Genomic DNA, 25,244 nt, shown 5'->3' with positions numbered 1-25,244 from the left:
AATTTACACATTCGGTTGGCCACCAGAACTCAAGCGACGGCCATGGTGATGGTGTGGGCCGCCATAACAACCGATGGTCGCTCTCGGCTCGTATTAATCGACCGTGGCATCAAAATAAATGCCGAATATTATCGCGAAAATATTCTAGTGGGTGTGTATTAAAGCCTTGGGCACGCAAATATTTTGCCCGCAGAACTTGGACATTTCAATAGGACTCAGCACCATCGCACTAAGCGCGCGTCACCCAAGAATGGTTACAAAATGAGGTTCCTCGCTTCATTTCCAGCGCATAATGGCCACCTAAATCTCCGGAACCAATCCCTTGTCTGGAGTATTTCGGAAAGCAAGGTTGACACTTAAAAGTACCAAAGTGTCGTGAAAGGCCACAAGGCCACAGACCTTGGACATTCCAACAGGACTCAGCACCATCGCACTAAGCGCGCGTCACCCAAGAATGGTTACAAAATGAGGTTTTTCGCTTCGCAAGCGCTTCGCCGGGAATGGGCCAAAATACCGCAGAGCAACATTCGGGCAGCGTGTGACGGTTTCATTGGACGTTTGAAGACATAATTCGTGCAAAAGGTGACCAATTCGAACAAATCTAAACTTTATCTAAAATTTGATGCTATTTCCGACATGTTTTACTTTTATTTAATAAAATTAAAAAAAAAAAAAAATGTAAAAATTATGGCTTTTGACTTTGTTGCAGTTTTTTTTTTATCTCACCCTGTATATTTATCAGCTGTCATGACCAATGGAAATTTTAATACAAATTAGAACCCCTTTAATTACTGCCACCCTTCTTAAATAGTAATTAGAAAACAGGGGTTTTCATCCAAAGCATTTACACCAAAGAATGAATGAATGAATGAATGACTCTCTGGCTGAATGAAATGAAATAATTAAATAATCGAATAAATAAATGATTGAACGACATTTATTCATTCAGTGGCCAAGCCACAACAACTGTTGAATGGCAAAGTTACCCACACATTGGTCCAGCGGAAGTGTTGAGCGAAACAAATAATAAATTCAAATGAGAAATTGCTGGGACTCAATCATCGCTTACCAACAACTTTACCAATACCACCACCATCTCCTCCACCAACCAACCAACCTCATATTGACATTTGTCTATCCCAAAATGGCGGTAGAGTTGGTCGGGCTCTTGTCATCTCCAACTAAACTAGAACTAGTAAAGTCAAGTCAAACTAAACAACAGCAAAAAAATCGTTCAATTTCCGTTCGATTTTAACCATTTGCCACGCTCTGTAAATAAACTCTTCAACCGTAAGAGGTAGATGGGTGTTGGCGAGTAAAAAAAGTTGTGTTTCGAAATTGCATTTGAATATGGTGGGGTGTTATTTAATTAAATTGATTTGTTTAACTTTTTCGAATGAAAACTAAAACGACAAAGTTAAGGAAAATGTCAATAAATGAACGATTGAATTAGAAACTTGGAAGAAAGGATTTATTTTTAACGGGATAGCAAAAAATTGGCTATCGCTTAAGTGAAGGAATAGCAAGACGTGTTGTTTATAAATGTTCATCAAAAGGATATAGTTTAGTAAAGCTGAGTTTCGTAGAGGATATTTTTCCTATGCTTTAATACACACTCTGTGGAAGAAGGTAAAAGAAAAGTTGGAGTTAGTTATTTGGGTTGCGAAGACAGTTTGTAGGTTTGTGTGACTTTTTATAGAATTTTGCAGCAATTAACCTACTCCGTACATTTTACAATATTCTGGTATTATGTGATTGATTTCCCATAAATTGAGGTCTTAAACACTTTTAAGTATTTTGCCATTCCGTTTGTAACTAATCCAAATACTCATGTTAGACCCTAAAAACTATATATATCCTGGATCAGCGTAATATTTGAAGTAGATTTAGCTATTTCCGCCTGTATGTCTATAGTAATCTTTCGAACAAATTGAAACACGTGCGTATTCTGCCAGTAGGCATGTTAAATTCGTAAATAGGCCATATCGATTCAGGTTTTCTTATAGCACCTATACCTACCTCCAGATATTCGGTATTTTAATGGCTTTAGCGGCATTACTCACCGCTTTTTTCAATTTTCGTATTTAAAGCTCGTAGTAGGTACTAAACCCTATGAAAAATGAGTGCCTTCGTTTAGCCGGGATTCCCGTATTCGGTATTTCGTTAATTTTGCGATATTTTGCACCGGAATTGTTTTAAATTTCGTATTTTTGTCTACTGCAACCTAAATGGGTACTACAACCTACAAAATTGTCTATGCGGGTCCACGATACCTTGTATCTCAAATAATAAGGCACTTTATTCGTTATTTTGATGGTATTATCGCTTGTATTCATCGGAATTGTTTTAAATTTCGTATCTGAAGTTTGGAGTCGGAATCGGTCTTCGTATGGCCCCACATTAAGGCTTCTTTAAGCGAGATTTCTCGGAATTTGTTGAAAATTTTCCAGTTCCTTCCTTCCACATGGTGGAGGGTATTAAAAGTTCGGCCCGGCCGTAATTAGCTGCTTCTTTACATGTTATAACTATATATTTATCATTCCATTTTTGAAGACCTTTCGACCAAAAATGTTGAATTTGTGAAAAAATCGTTCGTCATAAAAGCATGGAATATTTCAATGATATTCCCCTAAATATTGGGAATTTTACAATATTTTCGTGGAGTACTTTGATATAGGTTATAGACTTAGTCCTACTTTTTAAGGACTTTCCGACCAAGTATAGTGTTTTTTTTTTAAATAATTGTCAGCAACTTTCGATTCGGAATCCTGAATTTTTAAATAGATATTTGATTATTTCGTTGATTTTGAAAGGTTTGTCAAAATTTTAGGGGATAAGTATCTTGAGGCCAAAAATGTTGAAGTTTTTATAAATATTTGTTACGTCTTCCTAGATGGAAATTGTGGATTTTTAAAGAACAAATTGTGACGGACCCCCTGACTAAAAATTGTCGTTTTTAAGTGACTCGTCATTGATTTATTTAAGAATTTTTCTAAACTCTTCCTGGTAAAAATTATGAGTTTTATTGGAACATTTCTCCAAAAACATTTACCCCGAAATATAGTTTGAAAGAACAATTCTTATGATTTTCATACCCAAAGACTATGGAAAATATTTGAACGGCCTTCATATGGAAATATGTTTTTATTCTTTAAAAAAATAATAATAAAGACATTCTAATTATTAAAGTATGTAGGTCTGATGTTATTCCGAGTTCGTGTAATTTTTGGATATCGTGTTATGTTTCCTTACTATTAACATATGTTTTTATACCCTACAACACAATATGTTGGGGGTATTATAAGTTGGATTGGGCCAAAAACTATGTTAAACCTCGTAATATTGATTTTCCATATAGGAAAGTATATATGGATCTTCCTAACTCGCCTAGCTGAGTTGATCTAGCTTTGTATGTCCGTCCGTCTGTCTGTCCATGTGGCCCGATCCTCAATTTTGCATTGACGTCGGGAAATGGTCAGAATAGAGGCCCATGGCATTTGGAGATGATCGCATAATATTTAAGGGTTGAAATGGACCAAAAACTGAAAAAAAATCCTGATTTTGCAGTTGCTCCACATGTCGCAATTATAGACCAATCGACGCGGAAATAAGCACGGGGCTACAGCTTAGGGCTGGACAGATGCTCTAAATTTTTTTGGTCATCGGGTAATATTTAGTGGGTGAAATAGACCATAATATTTGTGTTAAATAAAAGTCAAATTTTCCATTAAACCGCGAATATTTTTAATCCCGGCGAAATCACAACTAGACGAGAAGGTCAATTCTAACCGTTACATCGATGTCGATTGTAAATATATCGGATGTATATAGCGAAATATATATATATATATACAAAGGAAGGGGATGTTAGCTAGAATTCTTATATCTCCAGAATGACTGCAGCGATTTTGACAAATTATGTCAAGTTAGAATTCCCTTTTGGCATAAAAGTATAAAATCTAACAAAATCGCATGAAAAGATGTCAATAATGATGTTAATATAGATTTTGTAGAATTTTGTGACATTTTTTTTTATTTTCTCATATTTTTTATCGCATGCGATTTTTTCAATTTGACTCATAATATTGAAGTTTATATTTTGTAATATTTTTCAACTTACAACACAGGTTGGGATAATTATAAACAGATTGCAATTATTGTCCGATCCGCACGAAAATGTTCACAAGGGTAGGGTTAGGCTCAGAAGGGCTAGGCCTATTATTTTCAAAGATGTTCGCAATATATTTAGGCGGGAAATGGACCAACAACTAAAATAATTTCTGATTTTGCAGCTGTTATAAAGACCACAAATAGAAACCAAAGGACACGAAATCTCGCATTAAGTTAGAGTTTAGGACAGCGGGTAGAATGGACCACTAATTTTGTGTGAAAAAATACTAGCAGTACTTACAGGCGATATCCGAAATACACCAAAGTCGAACTTCTAGCTTTTTATGTCTATTTCGTTGACGAATATAACCAAATATTGTAGACAAGTAAATCATATAGATGAGTCTAAATTTGGAGATACAGAGCAGCCTCTTGCTTTTGAAGATGATCGCAAGGTATTTAGGGGTTCAAGTAAACCAAAAACAGAACAAATTTCCTGATCACATAATTGAAGCCAATCGAGACGTCTGAGAAGAGAGTTAAGGACAGAGAAGAATTCAAGCATTTTGGAGGACAATTGGATTATATTTAGCTGTAAAATGGACCAGAATAAAAAATAACAACATGACGGAGTGCGTAAATATTGGGATAATATCCCTGGTCAAAATGCTAAGGGTAATATCTGGGCAGTGCTCCGTGATATAATTTCAAAAGCGAAATCTTCCAAAATGGATTTTGGCATAGGGAAGCTTCTAACATATTGTAGTGTTATAGGGTATCACATGGTCGGCCCCGCACGACTATAGCCCTTGCCTACTTGTTTTTAAAATAACTTCTGGGGAGAATATTCCAGAAAAAAAAAACAAGGGAACTGATGAGGATTGGTGGCTCTTTCCGAAACCTAGGTATTCCCTGCCTTACCCCCTGGTTTTTAATTTAGCATATTTCAATATAAATATTTTAAACGACTTCATGTACAGTTTTAGAACTTCCTCCGTCCTAAAAATCTTTTCCACAAATCCGCGGATTTTGTAATCCTTTTTTAATTGGTTCAGATCCAATTTTTTTGGATTTTGTTGCTTAAAATATGTCCTTAATATATTCAGAAATATATAAATTTATATAAGCTGTCGGCATACCGGCTCCTATTTTCTTACTGCTTTTGTTTGCGAATTATGGTTGACAGTCCAGTTTGTACTTATCGTGTACTATTTTTTCGTTTCAGGTTGTTTCTTTCAATAAATAATTTGGTAAGTAGCAAGTAATGAATAATGCTCCCAAGTCTTTATATACTATCCATCAGTCTATAAAATTGCCATCATAAGCGAAGCAAAGGAATCTCTAAATATTCTTGACAGAAGTGAAACAAGAAGAGTAAACGATTGATGCTAAAACAATAGCTGCAAATATGAGGCTTCTTTATGCCCTTATATAACGCTAATTAACAATTTGACATGCAAACGAGGAACATGAAGTCGATTAAACTCAAACTTTCCATTTAATTACTATTTTTGTATTTTTATAAACCTTACCCTGTTCAGGTTTCTGCAACACAAAAAATATCCTTTTGAAAATAATTTATATCACGCTCTTTTTACATCAATCTTTTTTCTGTTTGATTTTCCTTTTCTAATTACAATTTTGTGTTAATTTATTTCGATACACTCAAAGTCACGCAAAAATGTTGATTTGAAATTGGCTAAAGAGCAAATTTGTATTAAAATTGACAAGGTTAATTATAGGCTTTTTGGGGGAAACAAAAGGATAACCAAGCATCGTTGCTACCATAGCCACCACCATCAGCATCACCAACCAACAGCGAAAACCATAGCCAATTTAACATCCATCTATGCCAACATGAAAAATGCCACCATTTGTCAGAGTTCACAGGCAATGAATAAAATTAAGAATTTGTTCGTTTTTTCTCTTCGCTTTTAATTTAAATAAATGGCATATTTGCTATTTTAGAAATTCCTTCCTTTGTTGCAAACAAACATTTTTTCTAAATGATGCCAAAAGTGGCCATCGAAGTGCCTTCGATGAGTAAATAAAGTAAATAACCAATTAACCAAATTAAGCCTTGTTAAGTGGCGAACGGCTTTGTTTTGAGATTTCCGTTTGTTGTTGCTGCTGTTGAGCATCAATGCTCAAATACTTATTCAAATTAATGGATGGCTTTGCGTTGTGGACAATGTTTTAATTAGTGGAAGTGGCATTCCGTGATAGTTTCCTGTTTAATATTAATAATATGAATGAATTTTTAATTAGGTGCAGAATACGATAAGTATAATGAATGAACTGGCCAAGTCGATAGTAAGGCGATGATTGTGCAAAACATTGTTTGCTAATGTTGCCCGGGTTACGGGAAAGCTTCTATGCTAATTTATAAATGCTTGTGCTTGGTGGCCTACGCAGTTTTTTTTAATAAGCAAGGAGAAAGAGTTGAAAAAATGCATTATGAAAAAGTTTCGGGTTGTTAATTCCTTAGAAAAATCTCCAAAGGGTTATAATCTCTGTCAGCAGCAAAGAAATTCAATGTCTTCTGCAAATCGAAGACCTCTGGGATGTTTTAAAAGAGACACTCTTAGGCTCGTCTATATAGACACCTTTAGGCTCATCTATAAGGACACCCTTATGTTCGTCTTTAGAAACACCCCTAGGCTCGTCTATAGAGACGAAAAGTTTTTCGTGACGGGATTCAAGGGTGATGGTGTGATTTCTTTATATTTGGCTGGAAAACCACAAGTGGCCATCGTTAGAGCACTCCAGCATTTAAATGTGAATAAATCTTTTGTGTCTCGTACCATCGCTCGTTACCGTGATACTGATAGCGTAGCCCGACATCAAAGGAGTGGACGGAAGGGAAAAAACCGCAACATCATCGACTTGACCGAAACCCGCATCGCAGTGGCCGAAAATGGCTCGTAAGCTGAACATATCGAAATATTCCATTTGGCAAATACTGAACAATGAGCTCGGGCAAAGCCTTTGAAATTCCAAAAAGTGCAAAAACCTACACTGCAACAGAAAGAAATAGATTCAAAAGAGCTAAAAATTTGCTCCGCTTTTCCTGAACTGCCGAATTTAGTTTTCTCCGATGAGAAAACATTTCTTTTCCAATGATCGTGTTTACTTGACAAAGAGGTCAGCTGAAAGTGTGCACCTTCGGTTGGCCACTAGAACTTAAGCGCCGGCCATGGTGATGGTGTGGGCCGCCATAATAGCCGATGGTCGCTCGATCGTGGTATCATATTCTGGAGAGTCTTGGGCATGCAAATATTTTGTCCGCAGACCTTGGACTCAGAACTCAGAACCATCACACTCAGCACGCGCCACCCAAGAATGGTTTAAAAATTAGGTTCCCCGCTTCATTTCCAGTGCACAATGACCACCAAAATCTCCGGATACCAATTCGTTGGACTATTGTGTCTGGAATATTTATGACCGCAAGGTTGGCACTAAAAATACCAAAGTGTCGTTCACCTCAAGCAAGCGCTTCGTCGGGAATGGGTCAAAATACTGCAAAGCTATTTTCGGGCAGCGTGTGACGGTTTCATTGGCCGTTTGAAGGCCATAATTCGTGCCAAAGGTGACCATTTCGAACAAATCCAAACTTATTCTAAAATTTGATGATATTTCCGACATTTTTTGCTTTCATTCAATAAAATAAAAAATGTAAAAATTATGGCGTTTGACTTTCTTGCAATTGTTTTTATCTCATAATGAGGACCCTAAGCTCGTCTATAAGAGGGGACATTGAACTCGCCTATAAGAGACGACCTTAAGCTTGTCCTCTTAAAGAGACGACCTTAAGCTTGTCCTCTTCAAGAGCCGACCTTAAGTTTGTCTTCTTCAAGAGCCGACCTTAAGTTTGTCCTCTTCAAGAGCCGACCTTAAGCTTGTCCTCTTCAAGAGACGACCTTGTCCTCTTCAAGGGACGACCTTAAGCTTGTTCTCTTCAAGAGACGACCTTAAGCTTGTCCTCTACAAGTGACGACCTTAAGCTTGTCCTCTTCAAGAGACGACCTTAAGCTTGTCCTCTACAAGTGCCGACCTTAACCTCGTCGTCTACAAGAGACGACCTTAAGTTCGTTGTCTACAAGAGACGACCTTAAGGTCGTCGTCTGAAGAAGGTCGCCTCCTTAAGATCGTCTTTGGAGACAACACTCTTCAGCTCGTCTATGGAACACGACCTTCAAGTTCGTCCATAAGGACGACCTTTAAATTCGTCCATGATGACGACCTTTAAATTCGTCCATAAAGACGACCTTCAAGTTCGTCCATAAAGACGACCTTCAAGCTCGTTCATAAAGATGACGAGACGACCGTCTTAAGCTCGTCTTCGAGAGACGACCTGACTGAGGCTCGTCTATAGAGACGACCTTCAAGTTCGTTCAGCTCGTCCTTAAAGAGTAGGAGCAACCTTCGTTAGCTCGTCTATAAGAGACGACCTGCTTCAGATCATTTATGAGAGACGACTTGAGGCTCGTCTATGAGAGACGACTTGAGGCTCATCTGTGAGAGACGACCAGAGGCTCGTCTATGAGAGGCGACCTGAGGCTCGTTTATGAGAGATGACCTGAGGCTAGCTCTATTTAGACGAACTTAAGATCTATGGAGAAAACCTTAAGATTGCTCGTCTATAAGAGGTGACCTTAAGCTCGACTTATGACTCGGGATTTACTCCTCATTTGTAAGGAACTCATATGACTCGTCGTTACGGACCGAACGGATTGTTGGTCTTGGCATTTAATCTTTTGTTTGATTTGCTTGAATACATAATTTTCATATTATGGTATTGGTGTGGGGAAAAAGATATGGAGGAAAACCTAATCCTTAGTTTTCCCATTAATATTCAATGTTCCAACGGAAATTGATTTAAATTAACAAAGACCCCTATTTATGTGGAATTAATTCTCTATATTTCTTCTTTGCTATTAACATGATGAGGGTTGATACAAACCCCTTATACTTTTAATTAAGTTGATGCATAAATTATGATTAACTTACATCTACATTAAGGTGGCTACCAGAAAAATTTCAATTTTTAATATTTAAATTATTATACCATATAGAACTTTAATTTTTAAAACATTGCTTGGATTTTCTCACTGGGAATATTTTGAATAATTAATTATTAAAAATACATATATTATTTTCATACATAAAAAATACTGTGGTATGTGGAATTCCGTTGACTAGGATGATCGATTTTCACAAGGCCCCATTCCTCTTAAGTTTTCTATAAAACAAAATTTTTATGACAATTCTTCAAAGGTCATAAACAACATTCCAATTAAAAAACAATATTTTAATATCATTGAAACTAATTTTTTTGCACCCACTCCAATACACCCCCTGATTATTTTCAAAAATGAATTTTAAAAAAAAACATTGTGCGTAATATCAATTTCCTATGAAATTATGTCAAACTTTTAGTTAGTTTCACTCTTATCGAAAATAGTGTTGTGCTGCTGTTGCTGCCGTCTACCCTTCGGCAAAATCAAGCAAATGTAGATGGTTGTAAACAATTTTGTTTTTCACGAAAATTCTCTGGCGGAAAAGGTGATAAAATTCTATCGAACAAACTTTTAATTGGCATTTACTTGGACCCTCTGCCACAAAAATAAATTGAAAAGTTTTTTTCTCTCCTCTATTAAAAATTTATTTTTTTTTCTGAGATAAAAAATATGGTAGGAAAAATATGCCAATGGAGATAAGTGAGAGTGGGTAAAAAAAAATGATGTGGACTGGGTTATAATGTGAAAGCAGATGTGGTTTTTATAGCAAAACGAGATTTTCTTAATTGGTTTTTGGTGGAATATTTAGGTGTGTAGCAACAAATATGATAGGCAGGGAAAATATTTGTTGTCATTAATTTTGATTTGATTTTTACATCCTAAAATTCTCCTAAAAATTACAGGAAACTAACAATTATTGTTCGGCTTATCGACAACTATATGCCGTTAGTCTATGGTTTGATCTTAGGTTGCCTAAACATAGTGTGATGGTCAAAGTGCTGGATTTCGTTTAGACTATACGTAACTTATGATTTTAAACAAGTAAAAAAGCTGTAATTTCGGCCGGGCCGAATTTTGAATACAATCCACCATTTGGAAAGAAAAAAAATAAAATCCATTAAAAATTTTGTCAAAATCTTAAAAATATCAAATGTACCCGTCGTATTATTCTAAACGACGACGTGGACCTGCATAGGTCGTAAGCAATTAAAATATTCAAATGCGAAACTTGAAAAAAAATCGTTGAATAATGTAGCTAAAATCATCAATATAGGGAGGTACTATTATATGGGGGCTATAACAAAATGTGGAGCTGCACAAACAATTTTCTGCCTTAGGCTGTAGTATCCATTACGAACTTCAAATACCAAATTTGAAACTATTACGGTGAATGGTGTCGCTAAAATCAACAAAATACCGAATGTGGAAAGGTACCGTTATATGGGGCTATACTAAGACGTGGACCAGACAATTTTCTGTCTTAGAGAGTAGTATCCATTTTGAACTTCAAATACCAAATTTGAAACAATTGTGATTAATAATGTCGCTAAAATCATCAAAACGCCGAAAATATAGAGGTACCGTTATATGGGGGCTATACCAAAACGTGGACCAATACCAAAAGTCTAGCAGACATAATATACATTTGAGTAAAATTTTATCAATCTACTTAATTTCGTTCGGAAGCTAGGGTGATTTCCACAGACGGACGGAAATCGCTAAATCGACATAGAATTTAGAATAAGCGAATTGGCCAACTTTGGCACGAATTATGGCCTTCAAACGGCCAATGAAACCGTCACACTCTGCCCGAATTCTGTTATGTGGTATTTTGGTCCATTCCCGGCGGAGGGCTTGCTTGCGGTGATCGACACTTTGGTATTTTTTTAGTGCCAACCTTGCTTTCAAAAATACTCCAGACAAAATAGTCCAACGGATTGGTATCCGGAGATTTTGGTGGCCATTGTGTGCTGGAAATGAAGCGAGGAATCTCATTTTGTAACCATTTTTGTGTGGCGCGTGCTGAGTGCGATAGAGCTTAGTCCTGTTGAAATGTCCAAGGTCTGCGGCCAAAATGTTTGCCTGCCCAAGGCTTTAATACACCACCCGGAATATTTTCGCGATAATATTCGGCATTTGTTCTGATGCCACGATCGATTAATACGAGAGAAGAGCGACCATCAGCGGTTATGGCACACCATCACCATGGCCGCGCGTGAGTTCTGCTGGCAAACCGAAGGTGCACATTTTCAGCTAACTTCTTTGGTGCGTAAACACGATCATTTTCTTTGTTCTGCGGTCAAAATGTTTGTGTGCCCAAGGCTATAATACACCTTCCAGAATATTTTTGCCATAATATTCGGCATTTATTCTGATGCCACGGTCGATTAATACGTGCGAAGAGCGGCCATCGGCTGTTATGGCACACTATCACCATGGCCGGCGCTTGAGTTCTGGTGGCCAACCTAAGGTGCATATTTTCAGCTGAGCTCTTTGGCAAGTAAACATGATAATTTTATTTGTTTACAAACTACTGGACAACGAATGTTTTCTCATCGGAGAAAACCAAATTCGGCATTTTACCACTTTCGGCCAAGCAAAGCAACTCTTTAGCTCTTTTGAGTCTATTTCTCTCTGTCGCGGTGTAGGTTCTTGTACTTTGTGGAATTTCAATGGCTTTAGCCCTAGCTCGTTTTTTCAATATTTGCCGAATGGAATATTGCGAAATGTTCAACTCAGGAGCCATTTTTCGACCACTGCGACGTGGGTTTCGATCGAGTCGCTAGACACAAAAGATTTATTCACATTTGAATAAAATATAAAGAAATCACGCTTGAATTCCATCACGAATAACTTTTTATACCCTCCACCATACTATGGAGGGTATATTAACGTTGTCATTCCATTTCTAATTCCTCAATATACTCATGTCAGACCCAACAAAGTATATATATTCTAGATCAGCGTAAAATTCTAAGTCGTTTGAGCGATTTCCGTCTGACTGTCTCTTGTAATCACGCTATCTTTCGAACAAATTGAGATGGAAGGCTAAAATTTGCACACATGTTTTTTTTGCCAGTAGGCAGGTTAAGTTCGTAAATGGGGCATGTGGGTCCACTTTTTCATAAAGCCCCCATATTCGGTATTTTGATGATTTTAGCGACATTATTCACCGGAATCGTTTCAAATTTGGTATTTAGAGGTCGTAATGGATACTGCAGCCTGTGATAGAAAATTGTCTGTGCAGGTTCACGTCTTCATATAGCCCTCACATAACGGTACCTCCCGATATTCGGTATTTTGATGATTTGGCGACATTATTCACCGGAGTAGTTTCAAATTACGTATTAAGAGTTCGTAATAGGAACTACAGTCTGTGACAGAATATTGTGTATGCAGGTCCAGGTCTTCGTATAGGCCCCATATATAAGTACATCCCTATATTCGGTATTTTGAAGATTTTAGGTACAATGCTCACCAATATTGTTTTAGATGTCGTATTTGAAGTTCGTTATGGATGCTACAGCCTGTGACAGAAAATTGTTTATTTCAAGTTTTGAATTTAAATATGGTAATGGCTTATGACGAACAAAGCATATGTAGGCTTACGTCATAGAGACCCCAATATAACGGCTATATTCGGTATTTTTATGATTTTAACAGAATTTTTTAGGGGTTTTTATTTTTTTGAAAATTTCCAAATTCGTAACAAATGGTGGAGAGTTTTCAAAGTTCGTCCCGGCCGAACTTACTGTTTTTTAACTTATTTCTGGATAATTCTCAACAAAATGCTTTCGTACGCTTGTAAACAATATAATGAGCTGTCACTGGAATAATTTTTACAGCGGTTTAGAAATGACAGCAGTCTGAAGTTGGTTGCAGTTTTATCATCTCAGCCTGTATATGTACCTCCTGGTGTAGGTTATTTCTAAGGTTGTATTTCTGCTTCTTGGGCGTAGAAAACTTCTGACAGATCGTATTCAGTTTAGGTATATATTTTGCTATTACATTTTATACTACAATCAAAGTCCAAGTTCCCACCAAATTTGGTATAGGATGGGACAAATTATAAAGTAGGTGATTATATTAGGTCAGAAAAGCAAATCTCTAAAAGATTTTTGCATCATTAGACCAATTTTTCTTTCAATCACCTTTTTTAAATACGACCTCGGGCAATGACAGAGGGCCCAATATTAGCTCATAGTTAGAATGTGGACCGACGACTTATTTTTTTTTATTCCAGAGGAAATCCAAAGCTTAATTTTTAATCTTCGTTCCTTAGCATCGCATGAATTGAAATCCTGTCAAGTAACTTCGACGAAGATTTTCATTAAAAAAAAAAAATAATTTTAAGTTTTTTAAATTGTGCTCGATTCGGTTAATGTTAATTAATTTTTGTTTCTCATTCCTGGTTCCCCACACTAATAGTTTCTACATATTTCAAAGACATTGCGATAGCAAACTGTTATTTATCAGACCTCCGCTATTGGACATCCCTTACATAAGCTCTATTAAATATTTCTCTTTTTTATTTTCGCACACTCACATAAAGTCCGTAACGTGTTGCTTTCATTATAAAAATATAACAATAAAATAAAATACATAAAAAACCCTCAACAATTATTCTCCGCATCCTTTATCCCCAGGAATCGCATCATAGGTGGGGAAATGTGGAAATTCCTCTTACATTGACATAATTCGCTTTTGTTTTGTACTCTCCGCATAGTTCGTTTTTGTTTTGCTGTTCCGCAGCTGTGTTACATGGCAGGTTACAACTAGTGGACAGCTCTTGCACGGTGATCACTTTTAGCAATGGTTTGGTGCGGCGGTCAGTCGTGTGCGTATTCTCTCGTATGTTGTTGGTAGTTGTGGTTACTTTGCCACTGCAATGCAAGGATACATCATGGTCATCATCATCGCGGCGTGACAGCATGGTATTGTTCGGACATAACACTTGATAGCTAACAAATTAAAAAAAGAGAAAATAAAATATAAAAAAAACAAAAAGTGGGGAAAATGTGAAAAATCTCGCAAAAAGTATGTGTCGGAAATGAGGGACTATGTGGAAATTGAAACAATGTATGTAATAACTTATTTTGTTGTTGTTGCGGAGGATATGTGCTTATTTGTGGGGAAAGTTTTCGATAAATAGAAGTTGATTCAGCAATATGTTATATATAATATACATTTATCCTTTGTAATGCCGCTCAAAGTTTTTAATTTTAAGGGGTGATTTGCTAATATCTAATATCTTTTAGGCTGCACTGGATTAAACAACTCACGCACCTTCCGTGGTTTGTGTCATGGCAAAACATATTTGGTTTGTATTTAACCATGATTCGTTTTACAAAGGACAACTCTTGCAAGTAATTAATTGATTGACAGATGTACACTCTCATCCTTATGCGTATTTTGACCCCTTTGTGGGGAGACACCAGAAGGAGTGGGCCAATATCTACCGTCTTTTGATATTGAGGTCTCTGTTGGCATCTGGAATTTAGATATGGAGTTGGTTTTGGAATTACGTTCTACAATAGTTCGAAAAATACTAAATGACACTTATTTTGGATCACTGTTGGATGTAGAGATGTATATTGTTTTGGATGTTCGTACTAAGTATTTGATGAATGTGGTATTGGGCGAAGGGATAGAGTTTAAATTCTGAAGTTTGACATTGAGACGCTGAAATAGTTTTGGACATACGAATTTAAGGTGGGCCAATTTTGCAATTGTTTTAAATATATCCTTTCAAAATTAAAGATTTTTAAGGCTTTTTAACGTAAGAGGTATTCTTTCCGAAGAAGGACAAACATAAAAAAATATTTGAAATCTGGAAAGTGTAAAAATTCAGTACGATGTATGAAGTTAAAAAAAAAAAAATATTTTATCAATATGCAGCAGCTAAGTTCAGGCCGAACTTTTAATAGCCTCAACCATTTCGAAGAAACTTGAAAAATTTCAAAAAAATTCCGAAAACTACCACCTTAATGAAAACCGTTGTATGGGGACTATACGAAGACGTGGACCTGCATACGATTTTTTTCGCCATAGGTTGTAGTACCCATTAGGATCTTCCAATACAAAATTTGAAATAATTCCAGTAAATAATGTCGCTATAATCATGAAAATACCGACTATCTGGAGGTACCGTTATATGGCAGCTATACGAAGACGTGGACTTGCATACACAAATTTTTGTCATAGGCTGTAGTACCCATGACGAACTTAAAATACGAAATTTGAAATGATTCCGATAAATAATGTCGCTATAATCATGAAAATACCGAATATCGGGGGTACCGTTATATGTGGGCTATATGAAGACGTGGACCTACACAAACAATTTTCTGTCTAAGGGTGTAGTGTCCATTTCGAACTTCAAATACCAAATTTATAACAATTCCGATGAATAATGTCGCTAAAATCATCAAAATACCGAATATAGGGAGGTTATGTTTTATCGGAGCTATACGAAGACCTGGATCTGCATAGACAATTTTCTGTCATAGACTGTAGTATCCATTTCGAACTTCAAATACCAAATTTGAAACAATTCCGATGAATATTGTCGCTAAAATCATCAAAATACCGAGTATAGGGAGGTTACGTTTTATCGGAGCTATACGAAGACCTGTACCTGCACAGACAATTTTCTGTCCCAGGCTGTAGTATCCATTACGAACTTCAAATACCAAATTTATAACAATTCCGGTGAATAGTGTCGCTGAAATCATCAAAATACCGAATATAGGGAGGTACTGTTATATATGGCTATACGAAGACTTGAACCTGCACATACAATTTTCCGTCCCAGGCTGTAGCATCCATTTCGAACTTCAAACACCAAATTTGAAACAATTCCGGTGAATATTGTCGCTAAAATCATCAAAATACCGAATATCGGGAGGTATATGGGGGCTACATGAATACGTGGACCTACATGGCCCATTTACGAACTTAACCTGCCTACTGGCAAAATAAACATGTGTGCAAAATTTTAGCCTTTAATACCGGAGAAATCACAAATGGACGGACAGGTCAATTCTGACCGTTACGTAGATGCTGATAGTAAATATATCGGATATATATAGCGAAATATATAATATATATATATATAAAAATGAAGGGGATGTTAGCTAAAATGCTTATATCTCAAGAATGGCTGGACGGATTTTGACAAATTTTGTCAATTCAGAATGCCCACTTGCTATAAAGTATAAAGTCTAAAAAAATCGCTTGATAACACAATTGAAGCCAATCGACACGCCTGTGAAGAGAGTTAAGGACAGGGAAGAATTCTAGCATTTTGGAAATCCTCCAAAATGGATTTTGACATAAGTGGGCTTCTAACATATTGTAGTGTTGTAGGGTGTCACATGGTCGGCCCGTACGTCTATAGCCATTGCGTTGTTGTTTTTTTTTTTTTTTTTGTATAAAAAATCTTAACACTTATAACGCTTTAAAATATTCAAATTACTACGTATCTATCTCAAAAAATGGTTTTTTTTTTCTTATTCCATGCCAACACAAATTATAATCCGCCTAGGGTATTTGTTAAAAAAAATACAACAACAACCACACAACTCAAAGTAAACATACATATGTACATAGTTTTCAGATACATCAAAATTTTAATTAAATAACCAACTATCGATTTGTTCAACACATGATTTTACCTTGAAATATGAAATAATTACAACACCTCGTTCATCACAGAGATGGCAGTACCACTGCTGCAGCAACATCAAACACAACATCGACATGGTACTGCAAAAAAAAAAAAAAAATCCCCTTCGGTACTAATCAACAAATGAAAGCAAATTTTAGTTTTATACTTTTTTCATTCCCATGCTCTTCTTCCTGTTCGCTAATGATGATGTATTCAGATTTATACGAATCGGTCGAATGCAATAAGCGATAATGAAGTAAATGATTTTCCCGAAAAAATAAATCAGTGCGAATTGTGAAAATGGAAATTATTATGGAAATGAAATGCGCAAATTTGGAACTACCACATTTATAGGTTATTTGTGAACGCAGAATAATTTTGTAAATAAAATATACTAGTTTGGCCAAATAATGATGACATGATTGATACGAATATTAATATGATAATGATTTTGCATAACAAACAGTCCAAAACGTTTATTTGAGGCGTTAAACCATATATGACCCAGATATTTACATTCCAAATAAGAATTTATGTTAGGTAGAGTGAACTGCATGAATGAAAGCGACGTATAAATAACTCTATTAAAGTTAGATTTTTTGATACTCCAATATATTTCAAGAGGTTGCAAACAATTCAAAAATAAAAATCACAGCATTAAAAAAAAACAAAATTTGTTCAAAAATTGCTTAAAATTTTTACCGACTCTCAGTGGGGTGAGATACCAAAAAACGGAGATTAATTCAGGAAAGCATTCCATCGCTATGAAATTTTGCTCAGACACTTATATTACCTCTAATATGTAAGGTTTTAAAAATGGTACATATCGGTTAGCGTTTTTCGGCATTTTGAAAAAGTTTTGACCACAATTTTAAACTAAATAATGTATTACTGGACATTTAGAGTTCTCTTCACCCTAGAACTTTTCAAGATTGCTCCAGTATTTGATGTAGGCCCTTATATTACTCTACCTCCTAATTTTCGGTATTTCGAAGGTTTCGGCCACAATTTCGAACCTAATCATGAGTAACTTGACATTTTGAGTTTTGAGCTAACAAAATCTCTCCCAGCTAAATTTTATGAAGATAAATCTATTATTATGTATCGGCCATATATAACGGCACTTCAAAGTTTTAGGTATTTTGAATATCTCTCCCTGCAAAATTTTGTGAAGGTTAGTTCAATATAATACATATATACAGGGTGTGATAAAAAAACTACAACAAAGTCAAACGCCGTAATTTTTACATTTTTTTAATTTTATTGAAGGAAAGCAAAAAATGTCGGAAATACTATTAAATTTTAGAATAAGTTCAGATTTGTTCGAATTGGTCACCTTTGGCAGGAATTATGACCTTTAAACGGCCAATGAAGCCGTCCGGTATTTTGACCCATTACCGGCGAAGAGCTTGCTTGAGGTGATCGACCCTTTGTTTTTTTTAGTGCCAACCTTAATTTCCAAAAATACTCCAGACATAATAGTGCAACGGATTGGTATCCGGAGATTTTGGTGGATTTGGTGGAGGAACCTCATTTTGTAACCATTCTTGGGTGGCGCGTGCTGAGTGCGATGATGCTGAGTTCTTTTGGAATTTCCGAGGTCTGCGGGCAAAATGTTTGCGGCTCACATTATAAACATGGGCGGCGCTTGAGTTCTGGTGGCCAACCGAAGGTGCACATTTTCAGCTGACCTCTTTGGCAAGTAAACACTATCATTTTGTTTGTTTACAAATTGCTGGACAACAAATATTTTCTCATCGGAGAAAACCAAATTCGACAGTTCACCACGTTAGCCAAGCGAAGCAACTCTTTAGCTCTTTCACTTTTTGGAATTTCAATGGCTTTACCCCGAGCTCATTTTTCAATATTTGCCGAATGGAATATTGCGATATATTCAGTTTACGAGCCATTTTTCGGCCAGTGCGACACGGGGTTCGAAAGGGTAAACGGTTATGGCTGATGGAATTTAAAGAATGTTCTCCATCTAAAAGTCCTTTCGAAAGTTCTTCTATATGAGATAGGAGAATCTGTGGAGTACAAAAGATATCTAAAGGTCGTCTAAATACAGAAAGTTTTCCAAAGACTTTAATAAACGGGACATTTGACCCTCTAGGGACCTCCTATAATCCAAAAAACCTATTACAGATCATTTATGAAAGAAGGAATTTAATAGTTGTTTTCCATTGAGAGAAAACCGTCTGGTGGCCTTCCGATAGAATATCTTTCATAGCACAGAAGATCTTTCATCGGTGTCTATAAACAGCTGATATTTTAAAAGCCGTTTGCAGGGTGAACGATCTATATTAAATATGGCTTTCTGAGAGCCAAAAGATTTGAGAGACCAAAGAGTCAGGACTATATTATAGAGCCAGCAAGGAGTATAGGAACTTTACAAAGAGGTGTGCAGAATGGCAGGTAGTTCGGGATTCTAACGAAAACCAGCTGTAATGCCTTCTGGAAATCAAAAATCTTGTAAAGCTACTTTTATAAAACGAACGTTTTAGAGTGGTTTTCCATGCAATCCGTTCCTAGGCTTATTGATAGAAGATCTCCCAGAGAGCCCAGCAGATTTGATAGACCAAAGAGTCAAGGCTCTATTATAGTCTAGGAATTTTATAATGAGGTGCAGAATGGCAAGTGGTCCGGGACGCTACCGAGAACCAGCTGTAATGCCTTCTGTAAACCAAAAATCTTTTAGAGGTATTTTGTAGAAGGAACGTTTTAGAGTGGTTTGCCATTGGCAGAAATCCGTTCCTAAGTTTATTGATAGAAGATCTCCCAGAGAGCACAGCTTCGATAATAAACGGGCTAAAGGCTCTATTCTAGAGAAAACGGCCAGAGATCAGTTATAGCCCAGCAGATTTGTGAGAGCGGGGAATCACGATTCTATTATAGACAAACAGGACGCAGGGAACTTTATAAAGACATGTGCAGAAGGACAGTTGGCCCGGGAGTCTACCAAAAACCAGCTATAATGTCAGCAAAAGGCAAATGACTTTATCAAAGGCAAGATGGAAGATAGGTTACCTTTTCCGGGTTTCGTCCAAATCGGATAAAGATGTATATCGGAGCTATATCTAATTTTTGACCAATTATCTCCAATTTCAATACGGTTCGTCCTTGAGTCAAACAAATGATTTGTGCGAATTTTCATTTGCATCGGACAAAAAATGTGACCTGTGCTTTGTATACAAAAATACATGAACAGACGGACATGCATAAATCGACTCAGAGTGTGATTCTGACGTACAACTTACAACGAATGGCAACATGCAACAAATTAAATATTTCACCTAAATTTTCCTAAAAATATCTGAAAATTTAACATTTCGGAAGGGATTTGGACCGCCCTTTGATAATGTCGGTGCCAAATCCCACTATTTTGCACACCCTTGATGAAAATAACAATTGCATTCGATGCAGAAAAAATTGAGTCCTATATTTTTCCTCATCACCCTCATCCTCATCAATCATGTTCCTGTATCATATCGCATGAAATAGAGCGTTGAGAATCTGCAATAGAAAACTGCATTTAAAGAAGCAGGTTTCTGGAACGTTATTTTTCTATCCTCCTCTTTGCTTTCCGCTGGAAATGTAAGACAAGAATATCTTTCTTAGTATCATTCACTAGCACTTTTCAATTTACGGCACATTATCCGCACTGCAATGTGTCAGTTAAGCAATTTGTTAATGACAGCTACGAACATGTAGGAAGACAGACGTCCAACCTATATCTCCACACAACGCGGAGGAAACGACAGCGACAGGAATAGGAAAAACAGGCAACTTTATTGCAAGCACAGCGAATATGCGTCATTAGGGAAACGGATAAATGGGAACCACTAGCGGATATGAAAAACATAAAGTGAATTGGAAATTGGAAAAAACTTAAATAAATTAAGCTTAACAAACAGCATTTGGTTGGATCGGACCAAAAAATTTCATTAGGAAAAAAATGTTGACTTAGCCTCAGTAATACCTAATGTTACGAAGCGAAAAACCCAAAAAGTATTGTTGGAAATGGGGTTTATACAAATAAATACTGAAAAATTTCAACTAGGATGTGTTCTACCTGTTGATATCCAATTTCAGCTCTGAAATTTCCCCCATTGCCAAATTTAGTGCCCATTAGTGCAATTGTAGCACGCATGCCCCTTTTCTCAACAACAGACACCAACTTTGTATCCATATCATATTTCAGAATTCCAGCTTTATGGCTTAACCAATTTAGTACCACTTAGTACATTTCGAAAAATTATAGTTCAAATAGCCAAAACCACCTTCATATCTTAACCACATACCAAATTTCAAGATTTCAGCTATATTCCTTCACCCAACACTAAATTTGGTACTATTTATTCATTTTCGTACAATTTTAGTAAATATTTCCAAAACCACATCCGTATCTCAATTCCAGATACCAATAGCAATCCCTTCATCCAATAACAAATTTAGTAACATTTAGTAATTTTCGTACAAATATAGAACGTATTTTCAAACCATCGCCAAATCGCAAACTAAGATGCCATCAGTAATCTAAATATTAAATTTGAGAATTGAATACCAAACATAGTACCACTCAGTACTTTTCGTGCGATTATAGTATAATTTTCGAAACCACCTCCATATGTCTGAGCTGCATATGAACAGCGATCCTAATACTAAATTTCTGATTTCAAGCACTATATGTTCACCCAATTACAAATTGTACTTAATATGGTACTATTTAGTACATTTTGTGCATTTGCAGTACACATTACTAAAACCAGCTCTTTATCACAAATCTACCACCAACAGGAATCCTAATACAAATTTTTAAAATCACAGCTTCATCTGTCCACCCTAAGCTGGTAAAAATGGTCGAAATTAAGTACCTTTTCGTACAGCTCGCACACTTAGCACACATTTCCAGAACCACCTCCATATGTCAATCCCAGATATAAACTTTAGGATTACAGCCTTATACCTTCACCCAATACCAAATTTAGTACTTTTCTTACAATTGTGGTACACATTTCCGAAACCACCTCCATAAGTCCAGGATACACATGAACAGCGACCCTTATATCATATTTCAGATGTCAAGCACCAAATATAGTACTATTTAATACTTTTCGGCCACTTGTAGTACACATTTCTAATACACATCGTAATACTACCACCAATACAGGGTTGCCCATATTCGACGGACCTTTGGGCCCATTCCAATCGACGAGGCTTGTCCGCAGGCAACATTCTTTGCGTCAATTGAACTTTGTACGGGAACAAATGCAAATCAATGCGAATAATCCGTTGTAAAGTGGACCGAGCCATGCCCAACTGCTGAGAACGGGTTTTTGGATGTTCTTGGGGACCTCTAAACACTGGCTCGTACGGCAGCGATATTCTCGGCCGATCGCCTTGGTCGACTTTTATATGGCCTCTTCGGATTAGAAAGAGCCTTACCAGTCGAACATTTTTCGTATAAACGCTTAATGGTGTTCTTAGAAGGCGCACTTCTCACCTTTTTTTATTGTTTTAAAAGCACGTTGAGTTTTCACAATTGACTTCATCTGTTGAATGTAAATTTCAAAGCGCTCGCGTGGCCTGTATTGGTTCATGGTAAAAATCTGCTTGGACTGACGCTTAAAACGCGGTATGTCATTAAGCGATGTGACATCTCTGTCAAAAGTTATGGCGTTGCCAGATGGGTCCGTCGAATATGGACAACCCTGTACAAATTTTCCAGCTTAATCCGTTTACCCTAAACCAATTGTTCCAAATTTAGTACCATTTAGTACAGATATCAAACTAACTTTCCAACCTTGGTTCTCAAACAGAATTTTAAGTTTTTAGCTATATCCGTTTACCAAATGGTACCGTTTTAGATGTTTAATACCCTTTAAGAAAAAATTCGTAAACTTAAAGTTTGAATTTCCAACAATCCTTTGCACACCATCAGTGACTATCATTCCAAATTCCAGAATCATAATTACAATTTGTACCGAATTTATGACAATTAAGTACATATAAGTACGAATTTCCAAAACTTCCTACATAGCCCAATCCTACACTCCTATTGAATGAAAAAAAAAAAATGTGTCTCGTACCATCGCCCGTTACCATGATACTGGTAGCGTATCCCGACGTCAAGGAAGTGGACGGAAGAAAACAGCAACATCAGCAGAAATGGTTCGAAAAGTAAAGAAGCGACTTGATCGAACCCTGCGTCGCAGTGGCCGAAAATGGCTCATGAGCTGAACATATCGCAATATTCTATTCGGCAAATATTGGAAAATGAGCTCGGGGTAAAGCCATTGAAATTCTAAAAAAGTGCAAGAACTTACATCGCCACAGAAAGAAAATAGACTCAAAAGAGGTAAAGAGTTATTTCGCTTGGCCGATAGTGGTGAACTGCCGAATTTGGTTTTCTCCGACGAGAAAACATTCGTTGTCCGGATCCGTTGGTCTATTGTGTCTTTCACTAAAAAAGCAAGGTTGGCACTAAAAAATACCAAAGCGTCGATCACCTCAAGCAAGAGCTTCGCCGGGAATGGTCTAAAATACCGCAGAGCAACATTCGGGTAGCGTGTGACGGTTTCATTGGCCGTTTGAATGCCATAATTTGTGCCAAAGGTGATCAATTCGAACAAATCTAAACTTATTCTAAAATTTGATGCTATTTCCGACATTTTTTGCTTTCATTCAATTAAATTTAAAAAAAAAATTAAAAATTGTGGCGTTTGTCTTGGTTGTAGTTTTTTATCTCACCCTGTACAGCATCCTCAAAAACAATGTGCACTATTTTTGGTACCTTGTAATACTTTTCGTGCCCTTCTAGTACGAGATTCCATATACCCAGGTGTACCTAAATCTTTAACCAAGAGTGACCCTCACTCAAATTACGAGATTCTAGCTTCAGCCGTTTCCAGGAACTTTAAATTGCACCTATTTCTTCTAATTTGGCCTTAGTTTCATAGATGATCAGACTATTGGGCAGTGCATAATCGATATAGAATTTCATGTTTTACGAAATCAAACATTATTATTATGAGAAGTGGCAAACATAATATACCCCCAGCTTATGGTGGAGGTTAAAAAAGTGTATAATTTTTAAAAATGTCATAGTTTCTGGGAAACTAAAATAATAGAGTCCATTTTCAAACTTGGTATCATTAATCTACTTTGAGGTTAAAACATAAAATGATTTATTTTACTTTGCCAAATATTATCAAATCTTCTTTTTATTGGTTATGAGACACTACAGCCGAAAGTAAGCTTTGCAATCGAATTCTAAAAATACACACTTGCCTGGAAAATTTTCCATATTTGATTTAAAACCCGGTCTCTGAAGTTCTCCCTTAAATGTCAAACATAAAGAACTAAATATTTTTCCCCATTTATTATTAAATTCCAAATAATTTTATTTTTAATATTTTCCATCACTTCCTGTCACAAGTTAACTTGCGCGTTCAGTGTTGCGGGTGCTAAATTTATTATTCGGGAAAAGAAATCAAATCATCTTTTTTGCCACCCGATGGAGAATAAATAATCGCTTCCCACGCATTCCCGATAACCTTTTCACGATGGCAGAAAAAAAAAGTGAAAACAAGAACCGGTCGTTTTCATAACGTCCAAGGGGTAACTGTTTTTACCACGAAAACGAATTAAATTTATTTGGGTGTGTGTGTATCTGTGTGTGTGTATGCAAGGAATAAAGTTAATATGTCAAGTTTCCGGTTTTAAAATAAGGTGAAGTAAAAAAAAAATAAATACAAATAAACAAAATGTTATTAAATATCTTGTTTTTTTTTTTCTTCGGCTAAGATTGCATTGCCTTTATATGGTGGTGGAGAGAAGAAAGAAAAATTGATTACGTGCTGTGTTTTTTCGCAATTGATTGACGTTGTACTCCTGCGGGTGAATCTCTTCCGAAACAAGACAGTGACTGGAAGCATGACAAGGTAAGAAATATAGGTCTTTTTCGATAAGGAGTGACTGACAGCGAATTTGATTTGTGCTATCAAGGTTATGTAGGGCAAAAAGTTGAATCTAAATCAGTAGAGGGGTCCCAAATTCAGTTGCCATTCGGAGGAAGTCTTAAGACAAGAGGAAGAGAAAATATGACCAGGATTTTAAAATGGTTAAAAAACGGCAGGAGTCGCTATTAATAAACAAAAACAAGTTAAAAAGTATCAGTCGGTATTGCCGACAGATATATACCCTCAGCCTATGTTCGATTAAATAATCGAAATATATTTGACTAGAGTTACAATTATTCAAACGTTTGACCCTCTATGGAGCCGGTTTTGAAGGAATGGGCCAATATTGTCCATATTGTATCAGACCCAAAAATATGATATAAATATTCCAACGTTCCTGGAATTGATCATATTGACTCACTCCCTCACTTTTTATGAGATATGTAATAATTTTCAGAAAATGTTAAAATGTGCGTGATGTAC

At 36.4% G+C, this 25,244-nt stretch overlaps 1 protein-coding gene across 1 annotated transcript in view; it reads left to right on the top strand.

The window, feature by feature from the left end:
• The first annotated feature begins 24,136 nt into the window (after positions 1–24,136).
• Positions 24,137–25,244, top strand: part of LOC101887557 (mastermind-like domain-containing protein 1) — a 285,577-nt gene continuing 284,469 nt past the window's right edge. The window contains exons 1-2 of the mRNA XM_059121464.1: positions 24,137–24,531; positions 24,607–24,743. The gene's annotated coding sequence lies outside the window, so the exon portion shown is untranslated. The remainder of the gene's footprint in view (positions 24,532–24,606; positions 24,744–25,244) is intronic.

This window comes from Musca domestica, unplaced genomic scaffold (genome assembly GCF_030504385.1).
Source record: "Musca domestica strain aabys unplaced genomic scaffold, Musca_domestica.polishedcontigs.V.1.1 2, whole genome shotgun sequence".
In the NCBI taxonomy this organism is placed as follows: Eukaryota; Metazoa; Arthropoda; class Insecta; order Diptera; family Muscidae; genus Musca; species Musca domestica.
The sequence above is the reverse complement of the archived record's forward strand: the minus strand, read 5'-3'. Positions and strand labels throughout refer to the sequence as shown.